The following is a 12,660-nucleotide window of genomic DNA, read 5'->3' as shown; positions in this document are numbered from 1 at the left end:
TATTTACGCACACCATCTAACTTCCGACGACAGCTGGGAGATTGAAGGCAGAACGTACATTGGTGATTTCCTTAACACCAAACCAAATTCAAAGGGTATACCATGTTGGCCCACAACTCAAAAGCCTACAACTCATTCTTTATTTTACAAAATATGATTCGTGAAAAGGTACAAGTAGAACTCATCACTCAGGGTTCCAAGCTGATGTTGTTAACAGCAGGCCACTTACAAATAAGGTTTATAGACACCCTGAATTTCCTACCCATGAAATTGAGCAAGCTGCCAAAAGCCTTTGGTTTCCCAGGGTGTAAGGGTTATTTTCCACACTTTTTTAACACATGGGCGAACCAGAATTATGTGGGCCCCATGCCAACTCCTGACAGTTACGGGGTTGAATATATGATGCCATCCGAGAAAGAGAGCTTTCTACAATGGTACTCTGAAAACCGTGAAAAGGAGTTTCATTGGGGGCGTGGCCAAGATGGCGGGGTGAGCGGACGCTTCCTCCCGTAGCTCCTCCGGCCCGGCCAAGCTAAAGCCTTTTTGTTATGCTTTTCTCCCCCCGCTGAGGCTCAGCGCGGGAGAGGAGCGTGGCGGAACATCAGGGGCACACATCGGTGCTGTTTTGGTCCGGATCGCCCCGGGGGAACCCCCCCAAAAGTTCGTCTGAGATCAGGGGACGACGGCGGTGAGCCCGAGGGGCGGAGCGTATTGGAGAGCTGTCCGGGCGCCTCGGTTGGGCCTGGTGCTGAAAGCTGCGGTCTGGAGGGGATCTGGCCCGCCGCTCGACGGTGACTGAAGGAGCCTGGCGGGAAGGGGCCCGACGGTGTGGAGGGCTTGGGACGGGTGCCCCGGCACTCGGACTGGTGACGGCGACACCTGGCACTGCGGAGGCCCTGACCCCTAGCCGAGGTACGGCGGACTCCTTGTTGGGGCCGGATCATCTGGCCCCCTGTGCGTGACTAACGGGGGCCGGTGGTGGAACTTATTTCACGGCGGGGCACCTCGGAGGCCCCGGGGGTGTCGCCGGGCCTAGTCGGTGTGGCTTGCTCCGCCCGGCCGCCATTTTGTCCCCGAAGGAGCAGTGGTGGCGACCTCCGCTGAGCCCTGGATGCTGGCTGCACACGACCTCCCGATATTGCTGTCTTGACTACCGGAGGGATGAGCTGTTGGGACCCCCTCGCTGCGGCCCCCTTGGTTGTCTCACGCTAGCTCTTGCGGCTGACGGTGACCGGGCTCGGCCGCCATTTTGTCACCTGTGACGCAGCGACCTCACTTGTGGGGGATCCCCCGGCCCGAGTGCTTGCCGGCGGCTGAGCATCTCTGGGGCGCCTGGATCGGGGCCCGACTGCGGAGCTGACGATGGCTGGGAAAGGAGGCCCGAAGAAAGGGGACCGTACTCTGCCGGACATGCTTGGCAGGGCCCAGCACTTGCGGGACAGGACACAGCCCTCGCCGGGGCCCTCCCGGGCTCCGGCGGATGTGACTGGAGGGGAGCCACCCGTCACGAGGGCCTTCATGGAGGAACTGTTTAGCTCCCTCAGGGAGGACTTCCAGACACTGAAGCGGGAGGTGGCCAGCGAGGTCCGAGAAGTGCGCAGAGAGGTGGAGGGCCTAGGTGAGCGTGTGGAGGCGGTGGAGACGGAGGGCCAACAGCGAGCGGAGGAGATAGTCCACCTCCAGCAGGACGTTCTTCGCCTCCGGGAACAGTGTGTGGAGCTCCAGGCCCACTCTGAGGACCTCGAGAACAGATCTCGGAGGAACAACATCCGAGTGCGTGGCGTGCCGACTGCGGATGAGGGGTCCGATCTGGGGGGCTATCTGCGGGCCCTGTTCCGAGAAATCCTGGGGGAGGCCGCGGACTTTCCCATCAGCATCGACAGGGCGCATAGGGTTGGCCGCCAGCGCCAGCCATCGGCACCCCCACCGGACATTCTGGCCTTCCTGCCCGACTTTCCACTAAAGGAGCGTATCATGGCTGAAGCCCGCAGGAAACAGCCCCTGACCTTTCGGGATCGGCCGGTGGCGCTGTACCAGGACCTCTCTGCCATCACTCTACAGAAACGCAGGTCCTTTAGGATTGCCACTGACTTTTTGCGCGAGCATGAGACGCCGTACTCTTGGGGTCACCCCTTCCGCTTGATTTTTCGGTGGAACGGGGTATTGCATCAGCTACGCTCCTTGCAAGACATTTGTGGTGTCCTGGGGCTCACGGCAGCGGAGGAAGAGGGAGCTACGCCGTCGTGGAGGTCCTCGGAGGGACGGAATCGGCGGAGGTCATCGAGGCGGCGCTCAGCGACCAGTGCAGGGCGCCCGGACTCCCCTACCATTAGGGCGGACATGGCAGACGCCCTGAGGGCGGCGGCCGGGGACTCGATCGGCTCCTCTAGCGTGGCCTTGACGGCCTAACATACACTCCGGGGGGAGATGTCTTTAGCTTCTTAACATGCTTGGCACGGGGCGGGGGGGTTGGGGGGGAGCGGGCAGAGGTGAGTGGCTGGACGTCCACTTTGCTATTTTCTACGGACTTGCCCGTTTTGGGGCTTGACTGAGACTATGGGGTGTTTGAGTTTGGGGATGGCTAGTTGCCAAGGTTGTGTTTTGGGTGGGGGAGGGGGTTGTTTTGGGGTTGGGAAGGTCCCGTCCGATGTTGTCTTTGCCCGCTTTGTCTTGGCTTGTCCCGCGCTGCGGCCCCGCGCGCCCCACCCGCTGATTCCCTACCCATTGCATGGCGCTCCCGATCCCTGCGAGGAATGCCGGGCCTAAAGGTAGTGACCCTTAATGTTCAGGGTCTGAATAACCCGGTGAAGCGCAGGGCGATCCTGTCGTTGCTGGAGGGGACGCAGGCGGACATTTGCCTTTTGCAGGAGACACACTTATTGCCCCGAGACTGCCACAGGATGCGCTCTGCTAAGTTCCCCACCCAGTTCTTTTCCTCGGCAGCGAACAAGACGGCAGGGGTAGCCATTCTCCTAGCGAGCTCCTTTCGGGGGGAGGTGTTGCATAAGTGTGCTGAACAGAAGGGGAGGCTCCTTGCGTATCGCATGAGCCTGGGAGGCATAGCATTTACGGTTGGCTCCGTTTATAGCCCAAACGAGCACCAGGAGCGCTTCCTAGACTCCGCGCTGGTGGATGTCACTGCTTCCCCGGACCGACACGTTATCTTGGGCGGAGACCTCAACATTGTCTTTGACTCTGGGATGGACAGATCGGCGCAGCGCTTCCCGCAGACGGGGGAACTGTCCCAGGCTGGGAAGGCCCGAATTGCGGACATGGACTTGCATGATCTCTGGCGCTCCCTGCACCCCACGGATAGGGACTACTCTTTCTTCTCGCACGCACACCGCACTTACTCACGGCTGGACTACCTCCTGGTGAGTGGACCGATGCGTGCCGCTGCCACGGCGGCGGACATCGGGGTCCTGACCCTGTCTGACCACTCTCCAGTTATCGGCGTTTTCCAGTGGCCGGCGGCCTCCCCCTCTCGGGGGGTGTGGCGCCTCCGGGACACACTTCTACACAAAAAATCGGTGGTGCAACGCATCGGGGAGGTCATACAGGACTATCTCACTCACAATAGCAACACTGACACCTCGCAGGCGACACAGTGGGCGGCATTGAAGGCCGTCCTACGGGGGGAATTCATCTCTATCTCTGCAGCCGAGAATAAGGAGCGACAACTGAAGAGGGATGAGTTGACGGCTCAAGTTCGGGAGCTTGAGCAGGTCCACCGCCGTACGGGAGCGCCGAGGGTCTGGAGGCAGTTGAAGGCAGCGAGGAAGCTCCTCTCGGCTCTGGATCTTGATAGGGCGGAGTACGCCGCCTTACGTTTGAAACATGCCTACTACACTGGGGGGGACAGATGTGGCAAGCTCCTAGCACACCGGCTCCGGGTCGCGCAACAGCGCAGCGTCGTGAAAGAATTGGTGGGCGCGGACGGGGGGGTTGTCTCCGGGGACGCGGAAGTAGCGGAGTCTTTCCGCGGCTTCTACGAGGCGCTGTATGCTGAGGAGCCCTCCCCGCCACGGGAGACCGATAGCTATTTGGAGTCGGTGACCCTCCCGGTACTGGACCCGGCTCAGGCTGACCACCTGGAGCGGGACATCCATGTGGAGGAAGTGATTTCAGCTATTGCGCGGCTGAAACATGGCAAGGCCCCGGGCCCGGACGGGTTCACGTCGCTATTCTACAAGACTTTTTGCACGGCCGTGGCCCCTGTCCTTACGCGGCTGTTTAACTCTTTCTCCGCACCGGGAGCCATCCCTCCGGATCTCCTGAGGGCGACGGTCGCGGTAATCCCGAAGCCTGGGAAGGACCGGGCCCTTTGCGGCTCATACCGGCCCATCTCTCTCCTAAATGTCGACCTCAAGTTGTACACGGGGATTCTCGCAGCCAGGCTGGGTCCACACCTCCCCGACCTGGTGGAGGCGGACCAGGCTGGTTTTGTGCCCGGTAGACAGACGGTTGACAACACCAAGAGGGTGACACATGTTCTGGAGAAGGCCTCAAGGATCTCGGGGGAGCGGATGTTGTTGTCCGTTGATGCAGAGAAGGCCTTCGACAGAGTTCACTGGCCGTATCTTGAGCGGGTCCTTAAGAAACTGGGAATCGGCGATAAGTTCCGCACCATGGTATTTAATTGCTATAAGCATCCTTCAGCGTCGGTGCGGGTAAACGGGTGTAGCTCTGGTAGCTTTGCCATCGAGCGCGGCACGCGGCAGGGCTGCCCTCTCTCGCCGCTCCTGTTTGCCCTCTACATGGAGCCGTTTGCTCAGAGGATTCGTGACAATCCGGATGCTGTCGGGGTCCGGATGGGCCAGTACGTCCACACCGTCAGTCTCTATGCGGACGATGTCCTGCTGACTTTGGACGACCCTAGGAGGTCGCTGCCTACTTGCCTCCGAGAGTTGGACGCCTTCGCGGGGGTGGCCGGCTTCAAAATGAATATGAGCAAGTCGATGGCACTGGACGTGTCCCTGGCTGCGGAAACCAGGAGGGATCTTCAACGGCTCTTCCCCATGCAGTGGTCCTCGTCCACGGTGCCGTATCTGGGGATTCTGCTGGCGCCTACACTGTCGGAGATGGTTACGGCCAATTATGCCTCCCTCAGCAGGAAGATCAAGGACGAGCTTGGCCGCTGGAACAAGGGCCTGCTGTCCTGGCTGGGGCGAATCGCGGCGGTCAAAATGACGGTGCTGCCCCAGATACTATATCTTTTCCGGGCCCTTCCACTCCAACCCCCGGTGGGCTGGATACGACAAATGCAGGCTGACATCTCCCGCTTTGTCTGGCAGGGCCGCAGGCCACGCATGAAGAGGGTCCTCTCCACGCTTGCTCCGGAAGCGGGGGGTCTCGGCATTCCGGACCTCCGTAAGTACTTTCAGGCGGCACAGCTCCGCTATCTGGTGGAGTGGAGCAGGTGGGAGTCCGACAAACATTGGCTCTTCCAAGACCAGGCAGTGGCGGGCCGCACCTTACAAGAGGTTCCATTCCTGCGCCGCGCGCACCGCCCCGCTAATCTTTACGCTTCCTTTGTTACGCGGGTCCCCCTGCGTGTGTGGGACGCGGTCTGTGAGGCCCGGGGCCTTACCACCTTCCCTTCGCCGCTCACGCCCATTGCGGGCAACCCGGACTTCTCCCCTGGGATGGAGCCGGGGGTTTTCTCCCACTGGGTGCAGGCGGGCTGCAGGGCACTCTTCCAGATCTATGGCCCGGAAGGAGTGGTTCCTTTTCAGCAACTCCGCCAGGAGTTCGGCCTGACGGAGCTGGACAGATTGCGCTACATGCAAGTTCGGCATTGGGCCCTCCAGCCTCAGGTGCGTGCCGCCGCTGCCCGTCCAATTACACCGTATGAGCGGTGGTTGGCTACTCGGACCTCCGACGCTAAACTGATCACTGATCTGTACAAACACCTACAACCCCCGCCGTTTCACTACTACAATCCGGGGAGGGAGCGTTGGCACAGGGAATTGGGTAGGACACTCAGCCACAAGGAATGGGACAAAATTGCGTATCGGGCGCGGCACTCTGCATACCACACGGGCCTTACGGAAACCTTCACTAAAGTGTCCACATACTGGTACTACACCCCGGAGAGACTGTATGAAATGCATAGACACACTGACAAGGGGTGCTGGCGGAGCTGCGGGCAGGAAGGTACCCTTACACACATCCTATGGGATTGCCCAGTGCTGACCGCCTACTGGAAGGAAGTTCTGGACGAGGTGGATGAGCACTTTGGCATAGAGCTGCCGCGCCTCCCGGCGTATGTCCTGCTGGGCCTCCCCAATGACCTAATGTACCCACTGAAGTCCCGCAGGGGTAGGCAGATTGCGATAGCGCTGGGGTCTGCGGTTCAGAACATTCTGATCCACTGGCGCACATCCACCGCCCCCTCCATCACCGGTTGGTTGCACAGACTCTGGCATGTGCTGGGGATGGAGAAGCTGTCGCTTACGGTTGCGGGGGAGATAGACCAATTTGAGGAGCTATGGCAACCCTTTCTAGCGCTGCTGTCCACTGAATTCCGGGAGCTCACCTGCCCGAGGTATCTTAGGCTTCTCAGGCTGCGGCCGCCGGTGACCCCGGCGGACTAGCTTACATGTGAGGTGGGGACCCCCGGCGGGGGGGGGGGGGGCTGTGCGGGGCTTCCTGGTTAGGGCTACTTTGCTGCGGGACCATAGGACGGGGGGAGGGGGGAGTGTTGTTGTTTTTGTACTGGGAGGATGGGGGATGGGAGGGGGGGGACTGTGTTCTGTTGAGGGGTTGATTGGGGGGGGTTTTATTGCTCTGCTTTTGGGTGTCGGATACGCGCGTGGGATTCCACAGCTTGTAATTCTAGCGTTCATTTACTGTGTTCTTCCCTCTGAGCCAACGCTTCACCTATTGCCAACCCTCTGGAGATGCATCCCTTCTTCTTTGACTGTATTCCACGTATCCTGCCTCCTGTCCCCCTCCCCCATGGTTTGTTTTGTCTCAATAAAAACGTTTTAAACATAAAAGGAGTTTCATTTTCAAACAGAGTTGAAAGCTTATTGTCAGGCTGATGTAATGATCCTGAGACAAGCGTGCAACCTCTTCAGAGATGTTGTGTGGAGATGACTAAGAAAGTCAGGATGTTGAAGCATAAGAAGCCTCAAATGACAAAGAAAGCCAGGGTCTTGAAACCCAAGATGCCTCAAATGATAAAGGAGGTCAAATACATAGACCCTTTTCAAAACATCACTTTGGCATCCATGTGTATGTCCATTTACAAACACATGTTTTTAAGACCAAAAAGTATCGCTCTAGTGCCGCCAGACCTCTATACGGCAAACAGACGTTATTCAACCCCCTCGATCTGGTGGCTCATGTACATCTCTGAGAAGGAAGACGTACATATTCAACATGCCTTACAGGGTGGCGAATACCGTGTGGGCCCCTATTACCTGAATGGGTACGCTGTGCCGATAGCCTTTGAATACAACGGCTGTTTTTACCACGGCTGCCCTCAGTGTTACAAGCCCCATGAGTTTAAGAAACTTCTGGGTGTCAAATTTGAACACTTACACAGACGTACTCTGTTGAAGGCCCAGTATGTTGAAAAATGTGGCTTTGCTATGAGGGTTCTATGGGAGCATGAGTGGTTATAGATGTTAACAACTGACACCGAGCTCTGCTCTTTCCTTCAGAGTCGTGTTTTACCAGAACCCCTGGATCCCCGCGATGCCTTATTCGGAGGTCGTACAAATGCCATACAATTGTACAGGGCCGCGGGTGAGGGTGAGAAAATACACTACTATGATTTCAACAGCCTGTACCCCTTTGTAAACAAAATGAAGGTATACCCCTTAGGACACCCCACCATCATATATAGAGACTTTAAGCCCCTTTCCGAATACTTTGGGCTAGTTAAATGTGAAATCTATCCTCCAAGGCAGCTTTACTTTCCAGTGTTACCATACAGAGTCGATTGTAAGCTGATGTTCCCCCTCTGTCGAACATGCGCCGTATTTAAAGAGGTCGGTGGTTGTAGTCACACCGAAGAACAAACGATGCTCACAGGGACCTGGTGCAGCATCGAGGTATAAGCGGCCTTAGAGAAAGGTTACAGACTCGGGAGGATACACGAGGCATTTTAAGAAGACCACGACCCGGCTCTTTGCCCCATACATTAATCTTTTTCTCAGACAAGCAGGAGGCTTCAGGGTATCCCGAATGGTGTACTAGTCATGATGCAAAGCAGAAATACATCGATGACTACTACGCTCACGAGGGTATCCATTTACGCCCCCATTTGATAGAGGTCAACCCAGCCCGTCGCCAGTTATCCAAACTCTGCCTCAACTCCTTATGGGGAAAATTCGCACAGCGTACAAACCTATCAAATACGACCAAAACAGATCCTGACGAACTGTTTAAGTACCTATTTGTCCCTTGTTACGAGGTATCCAGCTGTGAGTTTATCGATGATGAGACAGCGGCAGTGTGCTGGAAATACACAAAAGCTTGCCCCACAATGTGTAACAACATAAATATCTTCATAGCATGCTTCACTACCGCCCACGCTCGTCTAGAGCTTTACAGGGTTATGGACAAACTCCAGGACCGTTGCTTGTATCATGATATCGACGCTGTGATTTTTCTGAATGAACCAGGGGATGAAGACCCTCCTCTTGGGGATTATCTGGGTAATTTGAACAGCGAGCTCGATAAGGATGAGCATATAATAGAATACGCCTCAGCCGGGCCTAAGACCTACACCTACCGCACAAACGAGCACAAAGTATGTATGAAGGTCAAAGGCATAACCTTAAATGTCAGCAATACCCTAAAAATCAATTTTGACAGCCTAAAGAATCTGGAGCACGAATACGCTGCATCAGCCGACTGTGAAAATGCTAAAACCATAGTTGTGAACCAGCCGTGCATAGTCAGATCCAAAAAGAAGTGGGAAATTACAACCCAGCCCTTACATAAAACTTTACGCGTTGTTTTTGATAAAAGGGTCCTGACAGCTGACTACAAAACAATCCCGTATGGTTATTAGCCCCATTAGAGAGACAACCCCCACACCATGGACACCAGATTACAACATCCATTCTCCTGCGGGTTAGCAGGGCCCGCAAACTGCGGTAAGAGCTACTTTATATAAAAGCTCTTAGAAAATGCTGCCGATGCTATCCCAAACCCCTAATAACATTGTATGGCTTTATTCATGCTGGCAACCTCTTTATACAGCCCTGTCCCGTAGTTTCCCCCATATCGGATTTATAAAAGGTACACCTGATAATCTCAACGATGATGAGCTATTGCCACCGTCCCTTGTAAACATGATAATTGTTGATGACCTTATGCGTGAAGGGGGGGATCATCCGGAGTTAGACAGAGCTTTTACTCAGTATTCACATCATCGCTATCTAAGCATATGCTACATTGTACAGAACATGTTTTACAAGGGCAAGAACAGCCGATCTATAGCTCTCAACACTTCATAACTTGTTTTATTTAAAAACCCCCAGGACAAACAACAAATAGCCGTCATAGCTAAACAGATGTACCCCGGAAACACACACTTCTTCATGGAGGCCTTTAATGACGCTACAGCAAAATCCCACGGCTATCTGCTGGTCGACTTAAAAAATGAAACTCTAGAAGACTATAGACTGAGGGCTGATATTTTTCCCCCCGAGCTACCAGTCGTTTACCCCAAAGACCAAGCCCCGGCCCTATAAAAAGCAGCTTTGATGCCTTCTAGAGACATTTACACTCAGGCCCTTATAATACAAGGTGTTGACCATGTCTGCCCACCTGCACCGCAATCTAGCTCTCCTGAAAATGCTTGTTACAGCCAGTCCCCAACACAGAAAGGCCATCCTGTGCGTTGCTTCTGACGACTTAGTGGATGCCATTTCAGAAATAGCCCTAAACACCATAAAAGGCAACGTCCCTATATCAAGGAGTCAGTTACAGGTGCTGAAGAAGAAGAGGGGTCTTATCAAGAAGCTCAGTAATAAAAGGGCCTCACTCATTACCAAGAAGAAACTGGAGAAACAGTCTGGGGGGTTTATAGGCTCTTTGCTGGGCAAATGTATTTGGTCCCTAAACAGCAAATGGACCAGCTGGGTTCTTCCGCAGACAACGCATGGGATATACGCAGAAATGAGACTCTGCGCCTGGATGTTGAAATTAACATTTTGAACTGCACTGATCTAAACCCCTACGACAAGGCAAACCTTTACACCAGCACCCTTAAAAACTCTTTAAGTTACTACAACCAGTGGAATACTGAGAAAAACAAGCTGACTCTATATACCTCGGACTCTGAACAACCAGCTGCCCCTACGAATACCCCTCAGCCCCTACAACCACTGCCAGACCTCGCGACACCCTCAGATCCCTTTGTTGATGACCTCTTAAAAAATATAAGCCAAAGACATAGAGGGGCAGTGCAAATGTCAACTTCTAAAGACCTCGCATCTTGGAATGAACGAGGCAAATTTCTCTACAAGGGACAACCGGTTGCAGGGCGCACATGTACGACCTAGTCAAAGGTCTCACGCACACCAAAATCCTAACGCCTCAAAATGCACCGCGCGGTTGGGATCAGTTTCTGCGAGCCGCTGCTGAACTCAACATCCCTTCTACGCTCGTTGGTAATAACGATCATCACCGCATGCTTGAAAGTGTGAAGACATCCCTCCCTCCATCGCCGGCCGCCTCTGACGGCCTACGGATATCTCCCTCTTGGACTACCCCACTTGCGCCATCTGCACGGCAAAAAAAGCCTTTGTCCATACCCCATACATGGATTCATCCTTAATTTAAAAAAATAAAATAAACTGTACCTATTACGTGTATGAGTGTGTCTGATTTTTCTTCATATATTTCTTCAGCAAAGTTTGTCAATGTAATGCACAACCTACATACACGATTGTAATAAACACTTTTGTAACTTTTCAACCAGTCTCACGTGTCTTTTTAAACCATTTTTTAATTATGATGCATGTATAAGCAATGAAATACAAAGTCTGAATGCCTGCTTTTTAAAAAACATTGTCTTTTATTTTAGACGTTCATCATTAAACACATACAGGGCATAAACCCTTACAATTTTGACAAGCTACATATTCTGTTCTAGCAGGTCTGACCGAGGCCCTTGTGTTTTCTTTTACATATTTCACAACTAGACTGTCGTTGTTAATAAGGTCTCTCGAATATAGATTTAAGAAATTTCTAAATGAAATACCCTCTGACATTTTACTGATAAAATAAATACAGTGTTCCCCACATGTCATGGCTACCGAATCCTGTACCCTCACCTTATTAAACACCACTCGCTCTGCAACTTTTTTCACAAACTTGAATATGGGCTGTGTATATATACTGTGTTCAGGGAACTCTGCTGTACTGTCAAAAACTGTAACCGTGTCACTATCTATAAACACGGCGGCCCAGTGTGTTCCACCCTTGTAACGCGGATCAGTGTTAAAGACTAGGGTGCGTGGTCTTTCTGCCCCTATTTCAGCCGGTAGCCCATCGCTAGGGAAAACACCTAAAAAGTATTTCCTAGCGTATTTATACCGACTTAAGAAGTCCTGTAGCTGCACAGTGTCCACTTCATAATTGATTTAAAGATAGTCAAACAAAATCTGTCTGGCGTGGTTGATCTGAATGAGGCTGTCGAATACCAAGAATATGACCATGTTCACATTCGCAGTTAGCGGATTACTAAATCGTATTTCAGCTTTTATATTCCCGTTTTTGACCAGGTTGTAGTGATCACCATCTTCCATGTCGGGTGTCAGGTCGAATGCGAGCAACGTGTATCCGGCCCCATAGCCTTCTTGTGACACGGCTACACCGTAGTCCCTGTTATTGAAACCAACCCCTGATATTCCCTGATGTAGTTGGAGGTTATTAAATCTGGGTGTGTAGGGTTTTGCAGGAATCACATTGCCCTCATGGACCAGCGTGGTGTAGTTGATGCTGTAGTGTTTAAAATTGAAGGGGTTTGAGGCATAGGTGCCGCTAAAAGCTGTATTGTCCACAAATCCGATGATGATGAGTTTGGGAAGTTGCCCCAGAAATAAATTCTGCTGCTGTGTTAAGCGGGTCCCTGCTGGAATACTGAATACCTTCAGAGCCACTCTTTCCACAGCGTACTTGGCGTTTGATATTTGTAAAGCGTCGGCGTGCGCTAACCTGGCACTATAGGACCCTTTCACTCTCTTTACAAACAGGCTCGCTGACAGTATGTCCAGTTTGTACAGTTCCGCATCACCGCTGATGAGGCAGAATGAGTCCTTGTTGCAAGTGAGTTTGAACTTAAGGTCAATTCCGTTGATGAGCAGTTTATCTTGGAAGAAGAGGTCTGAATGTATGCGTCCCAGGAGGTCAAAGGGGTGACTGCCTGCTGCAAGCCCTGCGGTTTTACAAAACCCCTATTGGCACCATCCAGAGCTGTGACTTCGAACTGGGCGTGTGTATCCCTGTAGAAGAGACTCGCTGAAAGATGGGTGTCAAGGGCGTCGCAACTGTACTTTAGAATGCTCTTGAGGTAGGCTCTGTAGGCATAAATGTTATCGTTATGTGTGATGAGCCGATCGCCCAGGGTGATGTCCACCTGATTAAACATGGTAGCTAGGGGGTAAGCGATCGTTGCCACTTTAGCGTCTGCTG

Source organism: Triturus cristatus, chromosome 2_1, assembly GCF_964204655.1.
Source record: "Triturus cristatus chromosome 2_1, aTriCri1.1, whole genome shotgun sequence".
Taxonomy (NCBI): Eukaryota; Metazoa; Chordata; class Amphibia; order Caudata; family Salamandridae; genus Triturus; species Triturus cristatus.
The sequence above is the reverse complement of the archived record's forward strand: the minus strand, read 5'-3'. Positions refer to the sequence as shown.